This window comes from Arachis hypogaea, chromosome 15 (genome assembly GCF_003086295.3).
Source record: "Arachis hypogaea cultivar Tifrunner chromosome 15, arahy.Tifrunner.gnm2.J5K5, whole genome shotgun sequence".
NCBI classification, from domain to species: Eukaryota; Viridiplantae; Streptophyta; class Magnoliopsida; order Fabales; family Fabaceae; genus Arachis; species Arachis hypogaea.
This window is the reverse complement of record NC_092050.1, coordinates 70443030-70463712: the sequence shown is the minus strand read 5'-3', so window position 1 is coordinate 70463712 and position 20683 is coordinate 70443030. Positions and strand designations below refer to the sequence as shown.

The 20683-nt window shown below is 39.5% G+C and overlaps 1 non-coding gene across 1 annotated transcript; it reads left to right on the top strand.

Annotated features, from left to right (window-relative positions):
- The first annotated feature begins 1861 nt into the window (after positions 1–1861).
- LOC112753284 (small nucleolar RNA R71) lies at positions 1862–1969 on the top strand. The gene has a single exon (XR_003177677.1). It is a non-coding gene; the product is annotated as a small nucleolar RNA R71 (small nucleolar RNA).
- The last annotated feature ends 18714 nt before the right edge of the window (positions 1970–20683 follow it).

Below are 20683 nucleotides of genomic sequence, written 5' to 3'. Positions count from 1 at the left end.
TAAGCTCTTCCTCCAGGGTGAGCTGTTTTTAATGCTGTTTTTTATTCTGTTTTTGATTTTTCAGTAGTTTTTGTTACTTCACATGATCATCAACCTAAAGAAAACATAAAATAGCAATGGAAAATAAATAGATATAATTAAATAATATTGGGTTGCCTCCCATGGAGCCTCACAGATGATCAGAGCATTGTTGGGACTTCCCAACACCAAACTTAGAGTTTGAATGTGGGGGTTCAACACCAAACTTAGAGTTTGGTTGTGGCCTCCCAACCCCAAGTTTAGAGTTTGACTGTGGGGGCTTTGGTTGACTCTGCAGTGAGAGAAGCTTTTCATGCTTCCTTTCCATGGTTACAGAAGGAGATCCTTGAGTTTTAAACATAAGGTTGTCCTCATTCAGTTGAAGGACCAACTCTCCTCTGTCCACATCAATCACAACTTTTGCTATGGCTAGGAAGGTTCTTCCAAGGATGATGGATTCATCCTCATCCTTCCCAGTGTCTAGGATTATGAAATCAACAGGGATGTAAAGGCCTTCAACCTTTACTAACAAGTCATCTACTAATCCATAAGCCTGTTTTATTGATTTATCTGCCATCTCTAGTGAGATTCTTGTAGCTTGTACCTCATAGATTCCCAGTTTCTCTATTACAGAGAGTGGCATGAGGTTTATCCCTGACCCAAGGTCACACAGAGCCTTCTCAAAGGTCATGGTACCTATGGTACAAGGTATGAAGAACTTTTCGGGATCCGGTTTCTTCTGAGGCAATGTCTGCCTTGTCAATGCACTTAGTTCATTGGTGAACAAGGGGGGTTCATCCTCCCAAGTATCATTACCAAATAAATTGGCATTCAACTTCATGATGGCTCCTAGATATTTAGCAACCTGCTCTTCAATGATATCATCATCCTCTTCAGAGGAAGAATAGTCATCAGAGCTCACGAATGGTAAAAGGAGGTTCAATGGAATCTCTATGGTCTCTAGATGAGCCTCAGATTCCTTTAGTTCCTCAAAGGGAATCTCCTTATTGGTCAGTGAACGTCCCAGGAGGTCTTCCTCACTAGGATTCTCGTCCTTCTCCTCCTCTCTGGGTTCGGCCACACCAAGTAAGGTTATGGCCTTGCACTCTCTTTTTGGATTCTCTTCTATATTGCTTGGGAGAGTACTAGGAGGAGTTTCAGTGACTCTTTTACTCAGCTGGCCCACTTGTGCCTTAAAATTTCTAATGGAGGACCTTGTTTCATTCATGAAACTCAGAGTGGCCTTAGATAGATCAGAGACTATATTTGCTAAGCTAGATGGATTCTGCTTAGAATTCTTTATCTGTTGCTGAGTGGATGATGGAAAAGGCTTGCTATTGCTAAACCTATTTCTTCCACCATTATTAAAGCCTTGTTGAGGCTTTTGTTGATCCTTCCATGAAAAATTTGGATGATTTCTCCATGAGGGATTATAGGTGTTTCCATAGGCTTCACCCATGTAATTCACCTCTGCTATTGCAGGGTTCTCAGGATCATAAGCTTCTTCTTCAGAAGATGCTTCTTTAGTACTGTTGGATGCAGCTTGCAATCCATTCATACTCTGAGAAATCATATTGACTTGCTGAGTCAATATTTTATTCTGAGCCAATATGGCATTCAGAGTATCAATTTCAAGAACTCCCTTCCTCTGAGGCGTCCCATTACTCACAGGATTCCTTTCAGAAGTATACATAAACTGGTTATTTGCAACCATGTCAATGAGTTCCTGAGCTTCTGCAGGCGTTTTCTTTAGGTGAATGGATCCACCTGCAGAATGGTCCAATGACATCTTAAATAATTCAGACTGACCATCATAGAATATATCTAGGATTGTCCATTCTGAAAGCATGTCAGAAGGATACTTTTTGGTCAGTTGCTTGTATCTCTCCCAAGCTTCATAGAGGGATTCACCTTCTTTCTGTTTTAAGGTTTGAACATCCACTCTAAGCTTGCTAAGCTTTTGAGGAGGAAAGAACTTGGCTAAGAAAGCCGTGACCAGCTTATCCCAAGAGTTCAGGCTATCTTTAGGTTGAGAGTCCAACCATATTCTAGCTCTGTCTCTTACAGCAAACGGGAAAAGCATAAGCCTGTAGACCTCAGGATCAACCCCATTGGTCTTAACGGTGTCACAGATTTGCAAGAATTTAGTTAAGAACTGAAAAGGATCTTCTGATGGAAGTCCATGAAACTTGCAATTCTGTTGCATCAGAGAAACTAATTGAGGCTTTAGCTCAAAATTGTTTACTTCAATGGCAGGGATTGAGATGCTTCTTCCATGTAAGTTGGAATTTGGTGCAGTGAAGTCACCAAGCATCTTCCTTGCATTGTTGTTGGGTTCGGCCATGTCTCCTTCTTTTTCAAAAATTTCTGTCAGATTTTCTCCAGAGAGTTGTGCTTTAGCTTCCCTTAGCTTCCTCTTCAGAGTCCTTTCAGGTTCAGAATCAGCTTCAACAAGAATGTTCTTATCCTTGTTCCTGCTCATATGAAAAAGAAGAGAACAAAAAAGAAAATATAGAATCCTCTATGTCACAGTATAGAGATTCCTTATATGAGTATAAGAAGAGAAGAATAGAAGAAGAAAAAGATAAGAATTTGAACACAGAGGGGAAGAGTGGGTTCAAATTTTTTAGTAGAAGAGAAGTGTTAGTAAATAAGTAAATAATTAGAAGGAGATGAGAGATGGAAGAATTTGAAAATAAAATAAAATAAAAAATAAAAATATTTTTGTTTTTAATTTAAAATTAAAGTTAAAGTTCGAAAATTTTAAGAAGAAAAATGAAATTAAATTAAATTAAAATTTAAAACAATTAGTTAATTAAAAAAGAATTTTGAAAAAGAGGTTAGTAATTTTCAAAAATTAGAGAGAGAGAATTAGTTAGGTAGTTTTGAAAAAGATAAGAATCAAACAAGATAAGATTAATTAAAAAAAATATTTGAAAATCAATTTTAAAAAGATAAGAAGTTAGAAAAGATTTTGAAATTGATTTTGAAAAAGATGTGATTGAAATTTATTTTGAAAAAGATTTGAAAAAGAAATTTAAAAAGATTTGATTTTGAAAATTAAAGTTGGTTACTTGACTAACAAGAAACAAAAAGATATGATTTTAAAATTTAAAGATTGAACCTTTCTTACTAGGCAAGTAACAAACTTAAAATTTTTGAATCAATCACATTAATTATTAGCATTAATTTCGAAAATATGAAATGGAAATAAGAAAAAGATTTTGAAAATTTCGAAATTATGAAAGAAAAAAATGAAAAAGATTTTATTTTTGAAAAAGATTCGAAAAAAGATAAAATTTTTAAATTGAAAATTTGATTTGACTCATAAGAAACAACTAAATTTTAAAAAATTTTGAAAAAGTCAACTCAAATTTTCGAAAATTTATGAGTGAATAAGGGAAAGATATTTTTTTGATTTTTGAATTTTTAATGAAGAAAGAGAAAAAAAGTTGTCATTTTGTTGTTTTTCTCTTTTTTCTTTTTATTAAATAGTAAAAATGAAACAAAACATGAAAATCATGAATCAAAACAACTAATGCATGCAAGAACACTTTGAATGTCAAGATGAACACCAAGAACTTATTTTTGAAAATTTTTAAGAAAAGAAAAACACGCAAGACACCAAACATAGAAATTTTCAAACTTTAGACACTAACAAATTGAAAATGCATATGAAAAATAAGAAAAGACACCAAACAAGAAAAATTTAAAGATCAAACAAAGAAATTCATCAAGAACAACTTGAAGATCATGAAGAACATCATGCATGAGTTTTCGAAAATTTTAAGAAAAATAAAAAATATGCAATTGACACCAAACTTAAAAATTGACACAAGACTCAAACAAAAAAACATCAAATTTTTTGGTTTTTATGATTTTATTAAAATTTTTTTGGATTTTTCGAAAATTAATTGGAAAAAAGAGAAATAAGGATTTCAAAATTTCTAATGAGAATTCCAGGAATCATGCAATGTTAGTCTAAAGCTCCAGTCTAGGAATTAGACATGGCTTACTAGCCAGCCAAGCTTTCAGTGAAAGCTCCGGTCCAAAACACTAGACATGGCCAATGGCCAACCAAGCTTCAGCATACATAGTTCAAGCATGTGAAGAGGAAGCCTCAGTCCAAAAGAATTTAGACATGGCTTTACAGTCAGCCAGGCTTCAACATGTTATCTTGAAACTCTAGAACTCATTCTTAAAATATATGAAGCCATAGAATAATTTATTTTTTTGAAATATTTTTATTAATATATTTTTTTTGAAAATTTTTCGAAAATAAAAAATAAAAAAAACAAAAAGCTTAAAATTAAATTAATATTACCTAATCTGAGCAACAAGATGAACCGTCAGTTGTCCAAACTCGAATAATCCCCGACAACGGCGCCAAAAACTTGGTGCACGAAATCGTGATCGTTCATTCCTTGGTAATGGCGCTAAAAACTTAATACGCACGTTCTTAATCTTAGTTCTTCTTCACAATCTCGCACAACTAACCAGCAAGTGCACTGGGTCGTCCAAGTAATAAATCTTACGTGAGTAAGGGTCGATCCCACGGAGATTGTCGGCTTGAAGCAAGCTATGGTCACCTTGTAAATCTCAGTCAGGCGAATTCAAATAGTTATAGAGTTTTAATAATTAAAAGATAAATAAAACATAAAATAGGATAGAGATACTTATGTAATTCATTGGTGACAATTTCAGATAAGCGTATGGAGATGCGTTGTTCCTTCTGAATCTCTGTTTTCCTACTGCCTTCATCCAATCCTTCATACTCCTTTCTATGGCAAGCTGTATGTTGGGCATCACCGTTGTCAATGGCTACATCCCGTCCTCTCAGTGAAAATGGTCCAAATGCGCTGTCACCACACGGCTAATCATCTGTCGGTTCTCGATCATGCTGGAATAGGATTCAGTAATCCTTTTGCGTTTGTCACTACGCCCAGCACTTGCGAGTTTGAAGCTCGTCACAGCCATCCCTTCCCAGATCCTACTCGGAATACCATAGACAAGGTTTAGACTTTCCGGATCTCAAGAATGGCTGCCAATAATTCTAGCCTATACCATGAAGACTCTGATCGTAGATCAGGAGGCTAAGAGATATGCATTCGAGCTTGTTTGCATGTAGAACGGAAGTGTTTGTCAGGCACGCGTTCATAAGTGAGAATGATGATGAGCGTCACATAATCATCACATTCATCATGTTCTTGTGTGCGAATGAATATCTTAGAGAAGAAATAGGCTTGAATTGAATAGAAAAACAATAGTACTTTGCATTAATTCATGAGGAACAGCAGAGCTCCACACCTTAATCTATGGTGTGTAGAAACACCACCGTTGAAAATACATAAGTGATAATAGTGTTCATTGGCTTCGGCCCCAGAGGTGGAACCAAAATAACCAAGACCCTAAAGGTGGTCTAAAAGACCCTTAACACAATAGTAAAAAGTTCTATTTATACTAAACTAGTTACTAGGGTTACAGAATTAAGTAAATGATGCAAAAATCCACTTCCGGGCCCACTTGGTGTGTGCTTGGGCTGAGCATTGAAGCTTTCACGTGTAGAGGTCTTCCTTGGAGTTAAACTCCAGTTTGTAACTTGTTTCTGGCATTTAACTCTGCCTTGCAACTTGTTTCTGGCGTTTAACGCCAGAATAGGGCAGAAAGCTGGCATTGAACGCCAGTTTACGTTGTCTATTATATAGCAAGGTATGGACTATTATATATTTCTGGAAAGCCCTGGATGTCTACTTTCCAACTCAATTAAAAGCACGCCATTTGGACTTCTGTAGCTCCAGAAAATCCACTTTGAGTGCAGGAAGGTCAGAATCCAACAGCATCTGCAGTCCTTCTTCAGCCTCTGAATCTGATTTTTGCTCAAGTCCCTCAATTTCAGCCAGAAAATACCTGAAATCATAGAAAAACACACAAACTCATAGTAAAGTCAAGAAATATGAATTTTGCTTAAAAACTAATAAAAATATACTAAAAACTAATCAAATCATACTAAAAACTATCTAAAAACAATGCTAAAAAGCGTATAAATTATCCGCTCATCACTTGACAAGAGTGATTCCTTTACTTGCCCTCTGCTTGCTGTTTGTTGAATGTATGATTGGTAGAAGGGGAGAAAATTCATCTTCCCTCGATTGTGAACCTGAGAGGACCTTTCTTAGATTAAGGAGGGAAGCAAGAGGCAAAGGCATTGTTGGAGAGGAAGTAGTGGGGGAAGATCTGAGAACTACTATGGAAGAAGAAGTGCATAACAATGTTGGAGAGGATGCTGGCAATCATGTTGGGCAAGAGAGGAGAGTCTTAGGCTCCTACATCAACCCAAATCCAGGAAACTGTGGCAGCAGTATCCTCAAACCAACAATCCATGCTAACAATTTTGAGTTGAAACCTCAACTCATCACACTTGTCCAGAATAACTATTCATAAGGAGGAGGAGCCCAGGAGGACCCAAACCAACATCTCACTACATTCTTGAGGATTTGTGACACTGTAAAGTCCAATGGTGTACACCCTGACACCTGCAAGCTACTTTTGTTCCCCTTCTCACTTAGAGATAAGGCAGCAAAGTGGTTGGAAGCATTTCCTAAGGAGAGCCTAACAACATGGGATGAAGTTGTGAACAAATTTCTTGCAAGATTTTACCCTCCACAGAGAGTTAATAGACTAAGAGCTAAGGTGCAGACTTTCAGACAGCAAGATGGTGAATGTGAACGGGAGCAAGCTAACTATGTAAACAATTCGAGACCACCATATGATCCAAACTCCAAGACATACAACCCAGGTTGGAAGAACCACCTAAATTTTGGGTGGGGAAACCAACAAAGGCACAACCATGACCATAACAAGCCATACCAATCCAATCAATACCACAATCACAATCCCAACCATCAATCAAGCAACAATAGACCCTACCACAACTCACAAAATACATCATACCATTCTACTCAACAAACACACAATAACCACCATCAAGACACATCAACCTTAACCATACAACCATGTAAAATTAAGAGCAACTTTGAGAGAGTAGAGGATGCAATAGCACAACTATCATCACAGCTGACAGGAGCTATTTCCACTCTTTTGGAGAGGCAAACACAGGCTGACATAAAGATAGATGCCAACCAAGAAGAATACAGATCAAATCTGAAGAATCAAGGTGCAACAATCTCAAAATTGGAAGCACAAGTAGGAATTTATCTAAGCAAATTCCAATGTCTACACATACATTTCCCAGTGATACCATGGCTAACCCAAGAGGGGAGTGCTCATCACACTTAGCAGCGGGAAAGTTGTAGAAGAAGCAACCCCAAGCCAGGGCAACCATGAAAAAGAAGCTGCAGAAAAGCTTGGAAACAAGAATGAAGAAGAAACCCCTGCCCCATCCTCACCAAAGCCAGTCTTGAAGCCTTATGTGCCAAAGGCACCATATCCACAAAGGCTGAGGAAGGATGGGAAGGATAGCCAGTTCTCTAGATTCTTAGAGATCTTCAAGAAGCTCCAAATTAACATACCATTTGCTGAGGCATTGGAGCAAATGCCACTCTATGCCAAATTTTTAAAGGAGCTCATGACAAGAAAGAGGAACTAGGAGTGCAGTGCAATTATACAAAAGAAGCTCCCCCAGAAGATGAAAGACCCTGGGAGTTTCCAAATCCCCTGCATCATAGGAGATATCAACATTGAAAAAGCATTATGTTACCTGGGAGCTAGCATCAATTTCATGTCCTTGGCCATGATGAGAAGAATGAAGATTGAGGAAGCCAAACCAACAAGGATGGCACTCCAATTGGCTGACAGAACATTCAAATTCCCTCATGGGCTGGTAGAGGACTTGTCGGTGAAGGTGGGAGAGTTTATTTTCCCAGCTGACTTTGTTGTGTTGGATATGAAAGAAGAGGCTAACACATCAATCATCCTAGGAAAGCCATTCCTAGCTACTACTGGAGCCATCATTGATGTGCAAAAAGGGGAACTAGTTTTGAGGTTACATGAAGAGAAGATGGTCTTCAATGTCTTTAAGGCAATGAGTTACCCCAAGGAATCTATAGGAGAGTGCATGATGGTAGATACCATAGAGAAGATAGTTCAAGGAGTGTTGGAGGAAGAACAATGTGAAGAGATTATGGAGCTAGAACAACACACACAAGGTGGAGAATTACCACATGGAACCATGGAGAATTCAATCATGTTGAACCACAAGGACAACAAGGAATTGGAGGCACCAAAACTAGAGCTGAAAACCTTACCTCCAAGTTTGAAATATGCATATTTGGGTGACAACAACACTTACCCAGTGATCATTAACTCAAGCTTGAGTAAGGAACAAGAAGAGGAGCTTATCCAAGTACTGAAACAACACAAGGATGCTATAGGATGGATACTTGCAGACTTAAAGGGAATTAGTCTTTCAATATGTATGCACAAGATCCTACTTGAAGAAGGTGCTAAACCCTCAAGACAGCAACAAAGAAGGCTGAATCCAACCATGAGTGAAGTGGTCCAAAAAGAGGTGTTGAAGTTGTGGCAAGCAAGGGTGATTTACCCCATCTCAGACAGCCCTTGGGTAAGCCTTGTGCAAGTAGTGCCAAAGAAAGGAGGGGTCACTGTTGTACCAAATGAGAAGAATGAGCTGATACCTACAAGAACAGTGACTGGCTGGCGCATGTGCATTGACTATAGGAAGCTTAATGAAGCCACCAGGAAGGGTCACTTCCCTCTTCCTTTCATGGATCAGATGCTTGAGAGACTGGCCGGACATGAATATTATTGCTTTTTGGACGATTACTCTGGTTACAACTAAATTGTTGTAGACCCCAAGGATCAAGAGAAAACCTCATTTACTTGCCTATATAGTGTCTTTGCTTATAGGAGAATGCCCTTTGGATTGTGCAATGCACCTGCAACATTCCAAAGGTTCATGCTTTCCATATTTTCAGACATGATTGAAAGATTCATTGAGGTGTTTATGGATGACTTTTCTATTTTTGGTGATTCATTTTCTAATTGCTTGCACCACTTGGCCTTGGTGCTAAAGAGATGCCAAGAAACTAACCTTGTTTTAAATTGGGAAAAATGCCATTTCATGGTCACAGAAGGGGTGGTTCTTGGTCATAAGATCTCAAAAAGGGGCATAGAGGTGGACAAGGCTAAGGTGGAGGTGATTGAAAAGTTACCCCCACCTTGCAATGTCAAAGCAATTAGAAGTTTTCTAGGACATGCCGGCTTCTATAGGAGGTTTATTAGAGACTCCTCCAACGTTGCCAAACTTTTGAGCAACCTACTTGTCTCTAATGTACCTTTTGTTTTTGATAATGAATGCATGCTAGCCTTTGAAGAACTTAAGAACAAACTCTCCTCTACGCCTATCATAGCACCACCATGCTGGGATTTACCCTTTGAGTTGATGTATGATACATCAGATTTTGCTGTGGGTGCTGTTTTGGGACAGAGGAAGGACAAATTAGTGCATGTTATTTCCTATGCCAGCAAAGTCCTCAATGAAAATCAAAGAAACTATACCACTACAGAAAAGGAATTACTTGCCATTGTCTTTGCTTTTGATAAATTTAGATCATATCTCATTGGCTCCAAAGTAATTGTATTCACTGATCATGCAGCACTCAAATACTTGCTTACCAAACAAGAGTCCAAGCCCAGACTAATAAGGTGGATCCTGCTACTCCAAGAGTTTGTCATTGAAATTAAAGATAGGAGTGGAGTAGAAAACAAAGTGGCTGACCACCTTTCAAGGATCCCACAAGAAGAAGATGAGGCACACCAATTTGCAGTGAATGAGAGCTTCCCTGATGAGCAGTTGATGATGATCCAAGAGGCCCCTTGGTTCGCAGAGATAGCCAATTTCAAGGCTATTGGAGAACTACCAACTAACATCAACAAACACATGAGGAGAAAGCTAGTCAAAGATGCCAAACATTACATCTGGGATGAGCCCTATTTGTTCAAAAAGTGTGTAGATGGGATCTTGAGAAGGTGTATTTCCCATGAGGAAGGACAAGAAGTGCTTTAGCAATGTCATGGATCTGTATATGGAGGCCATTTCAGTGGGGAAAGAACTGCAGCAAAGGTGCTACAATGTGGATTCTATTGGCCAACCATGTTCAAGGATGCAAGGGACTTGGTATTAAGGTATGATGAATGCCAAAGGGCTGGCAATCTACCCAAGAAAAATGAGATGCCACAGAGGTTTATAATGGAGTTAGAGCTGTTTGATGTGTGGGTAATTGATTTTATGGGACCTTTTCCATCCTCCTACTCAAACAGTTATATATTGGTGGCTATAGATTATGTGTCAAAGTGGGTAGAAGCCATAGCCACTTCAACAAATGACAACAGGGTTGTGATGAACTTTTGAAAAAAGAATATCTTCAGTAGATTTGGAGTTCCTAGAGCTCTCATCAGTGATGGAGGAACACACTTCTGCAATAGGCAACTTAAAGCACTCCTCTCTAAATATGGAGTCAAGCACAAAGTGGCAACTCCATACCATCCGCAGACTAACGGACAAGCTGAGATTTCAAACAAGGAGCTCAAAAGAATTCTTGAAAAAACTGTTGGAAGCTCAAGAAAGGATTAGTCTAAGAAGCTGGATGATGCATTACGGGCCTACAGGACAGCCTTCAAAACACCCATTGGGATGTCTCCATACCAGTTGGTATTTGGCAAGGCTTACCACTTGCCAGTTGAGCTTGAACATAGAGCATTCTGGGCTCTAAAAATGCTGAATTTTGATGATCAAGCTACTGGAGAAAGGAGGCTAATGCAGCTCAATGAGCTGGAGGAATTTAGAAATCAAGCATATTAGAATGCAAAGATCTACAAGGAGAGCACAAAAAGGTGGCATGATTAGAAGATAACAAGGAGAGAGTTCAAAGAAGGACAAAGAGTGTTGCTATACAATTCAAGACTGAAGTTCTTCCCAGGGAAGCTCAAGTCTCGATGGTCTGGACCCTTCACCGTCCTCAAAGTATCACCTTATGGTCATGTAGAGCTCATGGAGGACACAAAACAAAGGACATTCACTATGAATGGCCATAGGCTCAAGCATTACTTAGGAGACTCACTGGATGAGAAGAGAGTGAGCTACCATCTCAGATAAAGAAGGAAGAACGTCAAGCTAGTGACGATAAAAAAGTGCTAGTTGGGAGGCACCCCAACACTTTATATCCTTTTGATTTACTGCTTTCCTAGAAGTAGCTTAAATTTGTTTATTTAGTTAGTTTAAGTTTCAGTTAATATTCGTGTTTCATTGCCTTCTAGAGGTAGATTGTAGGTGGTAGATTAGGAAGTTTAATATCAGTTTGGTAGTTAGGAGACCCTTACATTCTGTTTTCTTTTATTCTGGAAATGCAATCTGATGAATATATGTACTAAGGATGAGTAATTGGCCTGAGAACTAGCTAAAAAGCTAAGTTTGGTGTGGCCACTTATCCACTTAATCTAGGCTTACAACCATTTGGATAAATTAATTTTGAAAACTAAGCCTAGAGATTAAGTTTGGTGTGGCCACCACCATCACCTAGCAAGCCCAATACTACTCAATTTGGAAGCATTTAATAAATTGGTGAGAGCATGAACGTGGTTTAAATGTGTTCAGAAGAGGTTAGAAGTGAAAGGATATGAAAGGATTGGAATTATTTTACCTTTATGAACACTGACGAACGGATTTTCTGTCAGTAAAGAATTTTGCAAATAAATTCCCGTTGTAAGTATAGTTTCTAAACCAACAGAGAATCCTTTTGTACAAAATTTTTGGTTGTCACTAAAATAAACCCAATAAAATTGATAACCGAAGTATTTAAACCTCGGGTCGTCTCTCAAGGAATTGCAGGGAGGTGTAGTTATTATTGGTTATAAATTTTCTGAGAAATTTTAAGAGTTGAATATCAAAAAAGTAAAGGATTGTGAAATAAGGCAATATAAATTAAAAGAGATTGATATAATTAAATAAAAAGCCTTGACCGGGGGAAGATTAATTTGAAGTTCTATCCTTGTTGGATTTTCTCAAGTGTAGTATCAAAGGGTTGTTGTTTTCACTTAGTTAACCCTTACTAAATAAAGGAAAGTCAAGTGATTGAGCTAACCCTTATTCGCAAATTCTAGTCCTCTCCCTTGGGAAGGTCTAGCATTAGTAAATAGAGAATTAGCGAACAACTTCCAATTTAACTAATCACTCAAGCATTCTAACTCAAGTGTCTCCTTTTAATCAACCCCAAAGTCAAGTTGGGAGTCTACTCTATCAACATGCATACCATCTTCGTTGTTGGGAGTTTGGAATAGAAAAGAGACATGATAATGGAAATAAAATTGAAAGCAATTAAATAAATAATAAAATTGAGAAGAAACAAATTAAATTAGAAGAGAAATCAAATTAAAGAAACATTGAACCTGGAATTGAGAAGAAGCAATCCTAAAATTAAGAGAAATCATAAATCCTAATTCCTAGAGAGAAGAGAGAGCCTCTCCCTCTAAAAAACTACATCTAAAACCTAAATCTGAATGAGAAGTGAATGGTGATGAAAGAATGGATTCTCCCACTTTATAGCCTCTAATCTATGTTTTCTGGGCCGAAAACTGGGTCAGAGACAACCTAGAAATTGCCCCCAGCGATTTTTGATACGTCCAGCACGCGGCAAAGTCACGCGTACGCGTCCCAGGTCACGCGTGCGCGTGATCCACACGTGCGCATCACCTATCTTCGGGGCAGCTATGACAAATTATATATCGTTGAGAAGCCCCAGATGTTAGCTTTCCAACACAACTAGAACCGCCTCATTTGGACCTCTGTAGCTCATGTTATGGTCAGTTAAGTACGAAGAGGTCAGGCTGGACAGCTTAGCAATTTCTTCAACTTCTTGTATTCCTTCCACTTTTGTATGCTTCCTTTCCATCCTTTAAGCCATTCCTGCCTTATAAATCCTGAAATCACTTATCACACATATCACAGCATCGAATGGTATAAAGGGGAATTAATTTTTGGTAATTTAAAGGCTTGGGAAGCAAGTTTCCAATTATAGAACAAAATTAGGAAGGAAAATGTAAAACCATACAATTTATCTGAATAAGTGAGTAAAGAGTTGATAAAAACCACTCAAATTAGCACAAGATAAACCATAAAATAGTGGTTTATCAAACACATTAAAAACTCAATGATGAACCCAATTTATTATGATGCAATGGGATTAAGTTTCGTGTCCCAAGGGACACTCATCAGTTGCAATTTCATTCACTTATTTTAAAAAGGAATGTGGAGGATTCTTTTGTCATTACTGACGGGGCTTCAGTTTTATTTTCAGGAGAGAGAATGGGCCCACATGATTGATAGTGCATAAAGCAAAGAAGTCAAAGTGTACTTGCACTTTGAAACTCAACACATGTAGGAAGCAAAGTGGGATAAGGATTGGCGCCTCTTCCCACGCTAGGCGCCACTCCCCAAGTGGGAAAACATTCAATTGCTTTCACATCCCACCATTCAGACCACACTTTCCATCCCTATAAAAACCCCTACTTTTTCCCACATCTTCTCACACTTCAAACCCCAACTTCACATACAAAAAGGCCCCAAAAGTCCTTCTTTCTTCTCATCTCTTTTCTCTTTCCCTTACCTGTCTTTCCCTACTTCTTTTCCTTTTCTTGATTGGGACAATCAAGTCCTAAGTTTGGTGTTGGAGCAAAACTTTGTTTTGCTTACTTTCTCTTGCAACATTACCCAACTTTCTTTAAACCTTCAAACACCCTTTCTCAACCCAATGACACCACCAAAAGCCTCAGCATCAAAGAAAAGAAAGACTAAGGAACCAATCTCTGGATCCTCAAGTTCAGGTTTCAATGAGTACAAGTTCCTCTCGTCATTCAACTAAAACCAGTTTTATGGTTGGGTGAGCGAGAGGCAAATCATCCCAGAGGTCAGTTTCTAGCTGGGGAGAAATGAGCACCCTGAGATCAACAGAGAGATAAATAATAGAGGCTGGGCACTCTTGTGCAACCCACCAAGGAAGGTGGTGAAAAGCTTAGTGAGAGAGTTCTATGCCAATGCTGTGCCTCAGCCAGCACAACCCTATGGCTATCTTAGCTATGTAAGGGGGAAGTCCATTAATTATAGCCCCACCAACATAGAGAGGATGCTAATGGTGAAGCGGACAAACTCCACCCGGAGCTGTAAGGAAAGAATGAAGCAACAAGACCCAGGATTTGGTGAAATCCTCAATGAGATCTGTGTACTGAATGTGCATTGGATAAACGACAAGGATGAGAGGCCAAACCAGCCGAGAAGAAGAGACTTGAGCCCCTAAGCTAGAGGTTGGCTGGATTTTGTGAGAAGGTCTCTGATTCCCATATCTAACACTTCAGAGGTGACTAAAGAGAGAGATGTGCTCATATAGAACATAATGAGAGGAGAAAATGTCAATGTTGGGGAGTTGATTGCCAACAACATCAATAAAGTGCTGAAAAGCACCAAAGATAGCTCAAGGTTGGCGTTCTCCAACATCATCCAGAGGCTGTGTGATGAAGCAGGGGTGGAGAAAATTATTGATGAAGTGCTAGTGGAACAAGATAAGCCCATCACTGCCAAGAAGATGGCCAAAGTAGTAGCTGTCCACCCACTTAAGAGAAGAAGGGGGCCTAGTGTTCATGGCCATGAGCCACAAGGGCAACAACAACAAGAGGAGGAAGCTAAAGAGCAACCACATTTCCTAGCACTCCAACCACCACCATACCAACAATACCAACAATTTCCTGAAGGTTTCAACTGGGAGCAAGTGCAAGGAGACATACACCAAATGAAGGGAGACTTACATCATCTAAGAGAGGATGTCAACCAACTCAAGGATAATCAACAACAACAATGAAACCAAGTGAATGAGAACATACAACAACTCCAAGGGAGCATGGAATAATTGAAGGAGTAGCAAGATCAGATCAACTGGGGACAAATGTAAGGCAGTTTAGGAATGATTCTGGAGCAACAACTACGCCAAATGGAGAACCTTGCTGAGTTTAGGCATCTTTATGAAGCCAGAACCGTAGCAAGAGGGGAGTATGACTGCTATACACAAACAAAATTGAGCTACTTATGTAATGCAGTAGCCGACATGAATCCCAATTACCCTACCTATATGCAGAAGATGGAGGAGCTCAGTGCCAGGTAGGAAGAAATTGTATACCAGCACAAAGAAAATGTATACCAGCACAAAGAAAATGTGAAATCTTACATGAGAAGGCTGGGATTTTGGAAGCCTAAGGACAAGAAGGCACAAGAGGGAGCCTCCAAGAAAGATGACTCCTCCCCATCCAAAAAGAAAGATAAAGGCAAAGGGCCAATGAACTGAAGCTGCTCAAGGTTGTTAAATCCCATGGTTGACACTCTCTAAATTTCTGAATTCTGTTTAAGTTTTTTCTCTATGTTTTAAATTCTGTTTAAGAATAAATTGCAACATTAGGATAGTTTATTTTGAATGCTTAGTTTTTTCTCATGTTCTGAAGTCTTTTGTGAGTCCTTTGAAGTACAAGAAAGAAAACGCAATGTTAATTTTAAGTCTTTTCAACATCAATAAAGAGTAGTTTGTCTCCATAATAGTTGTTGTGAGTTGTGCAAGAACAAGAGTAAAAGAGACTAAGACCAAGAGAGATCATTCAAAAACTAAAGGACAAGGAACTAAGTGTAGAACCTTGAATGAACTGAAAAGAAAATGAGTCATGAAAAGCAACTAGGCCTAGAAGGTATGACAAGTAGAGGCTAAGGGGTGTTCCTTGAATATCCATAGAACCAAGAAGTAGTAAGCAATAAAGACCCAAGGCTCTGAGCATCAACTGCTAGGATGGAAAGAAACATTAAAAGGCTCAAAAGAGTTGGAAAACCTAGTAAATGCTTGTGGTGAAGATGTGTCAAGAAGAGACCTGGGCAAGTAAATTCTTAGGGGTGTTTCAACACCTAGTACCCTAAAGCCAACTGGTTTGGGAGTGCTAATTGAAAGCCTAACTAAAGGGTTGTCTTGAGACAAAATACCTAGAGTCGTGGTCAATAAAAAAAAAAGAAAGAATAAATAAAAAGGAAATGAAATAACTCTTAGTACTTCAAGGTGACAATCAATAAAAAGGACCCTTGAAGCATATACTTGAAAGAACCCTCAAGGATCTAGGAGTTCTTTGTGGCATTAAAACAAAAATATTCATGCATGTGCTAAACACTTAGTCCTACCCTTAGTCATGCTTGCATCCATTCAAGGTCAAAGTCTCAATTCATAAAAGGACTACTCACATTGATTTGCTTGGGGACAAGCAAGCTTAAGTTTGGTGTTTTGATGACATGCATCATCTACTCTTTTTTATTGCATAAAAAAGACCATAAAAGAGCATAATCTCATTTGATCATTGCAATTCATGCATTATTTGATGAATATTATGGTACATTACTTTGAAATGAGTTTGTGCTAAATTCCAGGTGAAAAAGACATCAAAAAAGGGGAGAAAACAACAAAACAAGCTGGGCGTGTGAAACTGGCGTGCCATTTGGAACAAACGCCACAAAATTGCATGGGCGTGGCATGCCAGAAGCTGGGCATGGCTGATAAACGCCGATTTCATGGTTTATCTTGTGCTTATTTTAGGGGATTTATTCACCTTTTCCCACATTCATTCAATGAAATAGCATGGTTTTGTAATTCTCCCTTAATTTGTGCTTAAATGTGAAAACATGCTTTTTAGGCCCATAAATTGGTGATTTTAACTCACCTTAATTCCATTCGATGCCTTGATGTATTTGTTGAGTGATTTCAGGTTCATAAGGCAAGCATTGGATGGAAGAAATGAGGAAAGAAGCATACAAAGTGGAGAATGCATGAGGAAACAAGAATTGGGAATGCATCAATGGGCGCACAAGTGTACAAGGCGCGCACACGCAAAAGTGACTTCGCATAGGAATGCGCATGCGTACATGACGCGTCCGCGCGGATCAAGAAATAGCCAATCGACGCGCATGCGCACATGGCACGTACGCGCCGATACTCGCATGTGACTCACTTAAAGGCAAAACGCTGGGGGAGATTTCTGAGCTGCCCAAGCCCAATTCCAACTTGTTTCTGAGTGTATTTCATGCAGAATTCACGCTTGGGCAAGGGGGAGCAATTGGTTGTAGCATTAGCATCATGTAGTGTAGTTTCTAGAGAGAGAAGCTCCCTCTTCTCTCTGGAATTAGGGTAGATTAGGTTAATTTCATCTTAGATCTAGTTCCAATTTCATGTTCTCATCTTGTTTTCTTTACAATTTCATGTTTCTATTCTTGATTCCTCTTAGTTTTCATGTTAATTCCCCTTTTTTTGCTATCTTTTATGATGATGAACTCTTGTTGGATTTGGATCTTTTCTTTAATGCAATTTAATGTTTGATGTTCTTTTATTGTTGATTTGAGTTGTGATTTTACCTTCATTGCAATTGGTAGTTGATAGATTTTATTACTCTTGCAATTTATGATGTTTACTTTTATTGCATTCTACATGTTTGATGAAATGTTCTCTTTAGTTTTTGAGTAGTTCTCTTTTCTCTGGCCTAGGCTAAGGGGATTGGGTAAACTTGAGTCATTGGGTATAATGGATTTGGTGACTTGAGAACCCTTGGTGATCAATTTGACACCCATTGACACTAACCCACTACTAAGTCAATTAGTAGATAGGTTGCATTGGGACTTATGGGTTGATGTGATCAACTCTATTTGACGTACTTAAGGCTTTTGGGAAGTAGACCTAATGGATTGGCATCTCATAACTATCAATATTTGATTTGTTGACAAGGATGGTGATCTCAATTTCCCATGTCTTAGCCAAGAGTTCTTTACCTTGCTTTCTTTAATTACTTGATTTACCATTATTGCCCTTTTATTTTATTTCCCTTTTATCAAACCAAACCCCCTTGTTTTCTTGTAGCCAATAATTGACCACTTCATTGCAATCCTCGTGAGATGACCCGGAGTCTAAATACTTCGGTTAATTCTTATTGGGGTTTGTACATGTGACAAAACCATAATTTTAATTTGATGCGAGAGTTGTTTGTTGGTTTGGAGCTATGCTCACAATGAAGTTCTTATCTCTATGAGAAGAAAATCTAGACCATCACAACAATTCACTTATCAGTGGCACGCCAGTATAGTTTTCCAAAGAGCAATAATGAAGGCCACCGAATGGGGCGTGGCATGCCAGGTTGGGCGTGGCACGCCTAACCCCTCACATACTATGGGCGTGCCACTTGAGCTATGGGCGTGGCACACCTATTCATCACTCCAGAAGGGATCATCACCTGGGCGTGCCACTTGGTATCGAAGGCGTGGCACGCCAGCTTCAAAAGTCACTTGGGTGTGCCACTTGATGAGCTAGGCATGGCACACCAAGTTTAAGAAAGCCACAAATGAATGGGCGTGCCACTTGAGCAGCATGGCGTGGCACGCTAGTACAAGATTCCAGAGAAGATATTAAAGGCTAAAAAGGCCTGGGCGTGCCACTTGAGCTCGAAGGCGTGCCACGCCAAGCTTCCACCCTCACTTAGGCGTGCCACTTGAGCATCTAGGTGTAGCACGCCAATGTACAAGAAGGCCAAAGCAAAGGCTGGGCATGCCACTTGGTATCGAAGGACTGGCATACCAGCTCAAGATTCTCACCTAGGCGTGCCACTTGAATGATAGGCGTGGCACGCCAGCTACTGGAACAAAGAAGAACAATGGGCGTCGCACGCTAGACCCTGGGCGTGGCACGATAGTTATATTTTCCAGAGAGGAAGATAGGAGGCCAACCATATGGGCATGCCACTTGGTATCGAAGGTGTGGCACGCCAGCTACCATTCTTCACCCAGGCGTGCCACTTGAGTCTTAGGCATGGCATGCCATCATCACCAATAGACCAAGAGAAGGCCTGGGCGTGTCACTTGAGTTCTAGGCATGGCACGCCAGCGAAGGAGCCAAGCACAGAAATGGGCATGGCACGCCAGACCCTGGGCATTGCACGCCAGACCCTGGGCGTGCCACGCTAGTTCAATTTTCCAAAGAAGGAGCCAAGCACACAAATGGGCGTGGCACACCAGACCCTGGGCGTGCCACGCTAGTTCAGTTTTCCAAAGAGGAAGTCCAAGCACGCATAATGAGCGTGGCACGCCAGACCCTGGGCGTGCCACGCCAGTTCAACTTTTTAGAAGCAAGAAGAAGAGGAAGAAGGCCTGGGCGTGCCACTTGGGCTCAAAGGCGTGGCACGCCAGGCTATCCAAGGTTTTAAAAAGGCCTGGGCGTGCCACTTGAAGTCAAAGGCATGGCACGCCAGGCTACACAAGTGTTTAAAGAACCCTAGGCGTGCCACTTGGGCTCGAAGGCGTGGCACACTAGGGAGGCCAATGAAGGAAGGCGTGCCACTTGAAGAGTTGGGTGTGGCACGCCAAGCCAAATTCAGAGTTGGGCGTGGCACGCCACTGAAGCGCCAACCACACGCCAGCTGGGAGATCACGTTTATTGAGTTTCTTTTCTCTCCAAATTGTATTTTTCTTTTCACTTTTGTAATTCCTTTATTTTCTAGAGCTAGAAGTAGTATAAATACCCCCTGAAAATACTGAAAAAGGGGTTAAGCAGTTAGGAAGCTATGTTGTGGAGTGGAGTTTTTAGTTAGATTTACTTTTTCACTTTATCATCTTCTCCATCTCTTGTATTTTTCTCTGAGCTATGAGTAGCTAAATTCCCTCTCATTGGGAGAGGGAGCTCTGTTGTACTTGATGGATTAATGATAGTTAATTTCTTCTTCTCTTCATCTTCTCTTTGATTTGCTAGAAGGAATTTCGTTTTAATGCTAGTGTTCAATTATCTTGGAAAAGAGATTGAATGCAAAATGGGTTTCATGGGAACCTTGGAAAAGGAAACATGAAACCAAGCTAGAAATCCCTTCTCACAGTTGAGTAGGATCTGGGTTTTGGTATTTGGATATGGTGACATATAATCCTCCCTCTACTTGGACCAATGATGATGTGTGGTATAATCAGGGACCAAGCATATCTCTCTTCATGAGCAATTAGACCAAGGAATTGGCTATTGATCAAGATCTGAGAGATTGAGTCACCAAGGGATTGAGGCTCAATCAATCATGATTGCCAAGAGGTCAATGAGTTGCATGATTGAAGAGGATATGAGCTGGATTTAATCCAAAGAGACAACATCTCCTGATCTCAATGAATTTCCCTATTCTTATCTTCCACTTTCTTTATAGCTTTCTTTTACATTATGCAAATCCCCATTCCCATTTACAATTAAGTCATTTAAGTTTCTGCCCTTTACATTCTTGCCATTTCTATTTCTGCACTTTATTGTTTTTCTTTACATTTAAGTCATTTATAATTCTGCCTAATTATAATTTTTCAATTACAATCTATTCTATTTAGCTTGACTAATTCACCAATTGATTAAAATTGCTCAAATCTACCAATCTCTGTGGATAAGATCCCTCTCCACTGTGGGTTATTACTAGACGATAATTTTGGTGCACTTGCCAAAAGAACGGATTCATCATTTTTATATGGGGAGTGAATTCCGGTCATCATTGTACCACTGGTTTGGCATTATCCTCCAGTAGGGTTTTATGCATGCATCAGGCAGGGCTAATGCCCTTA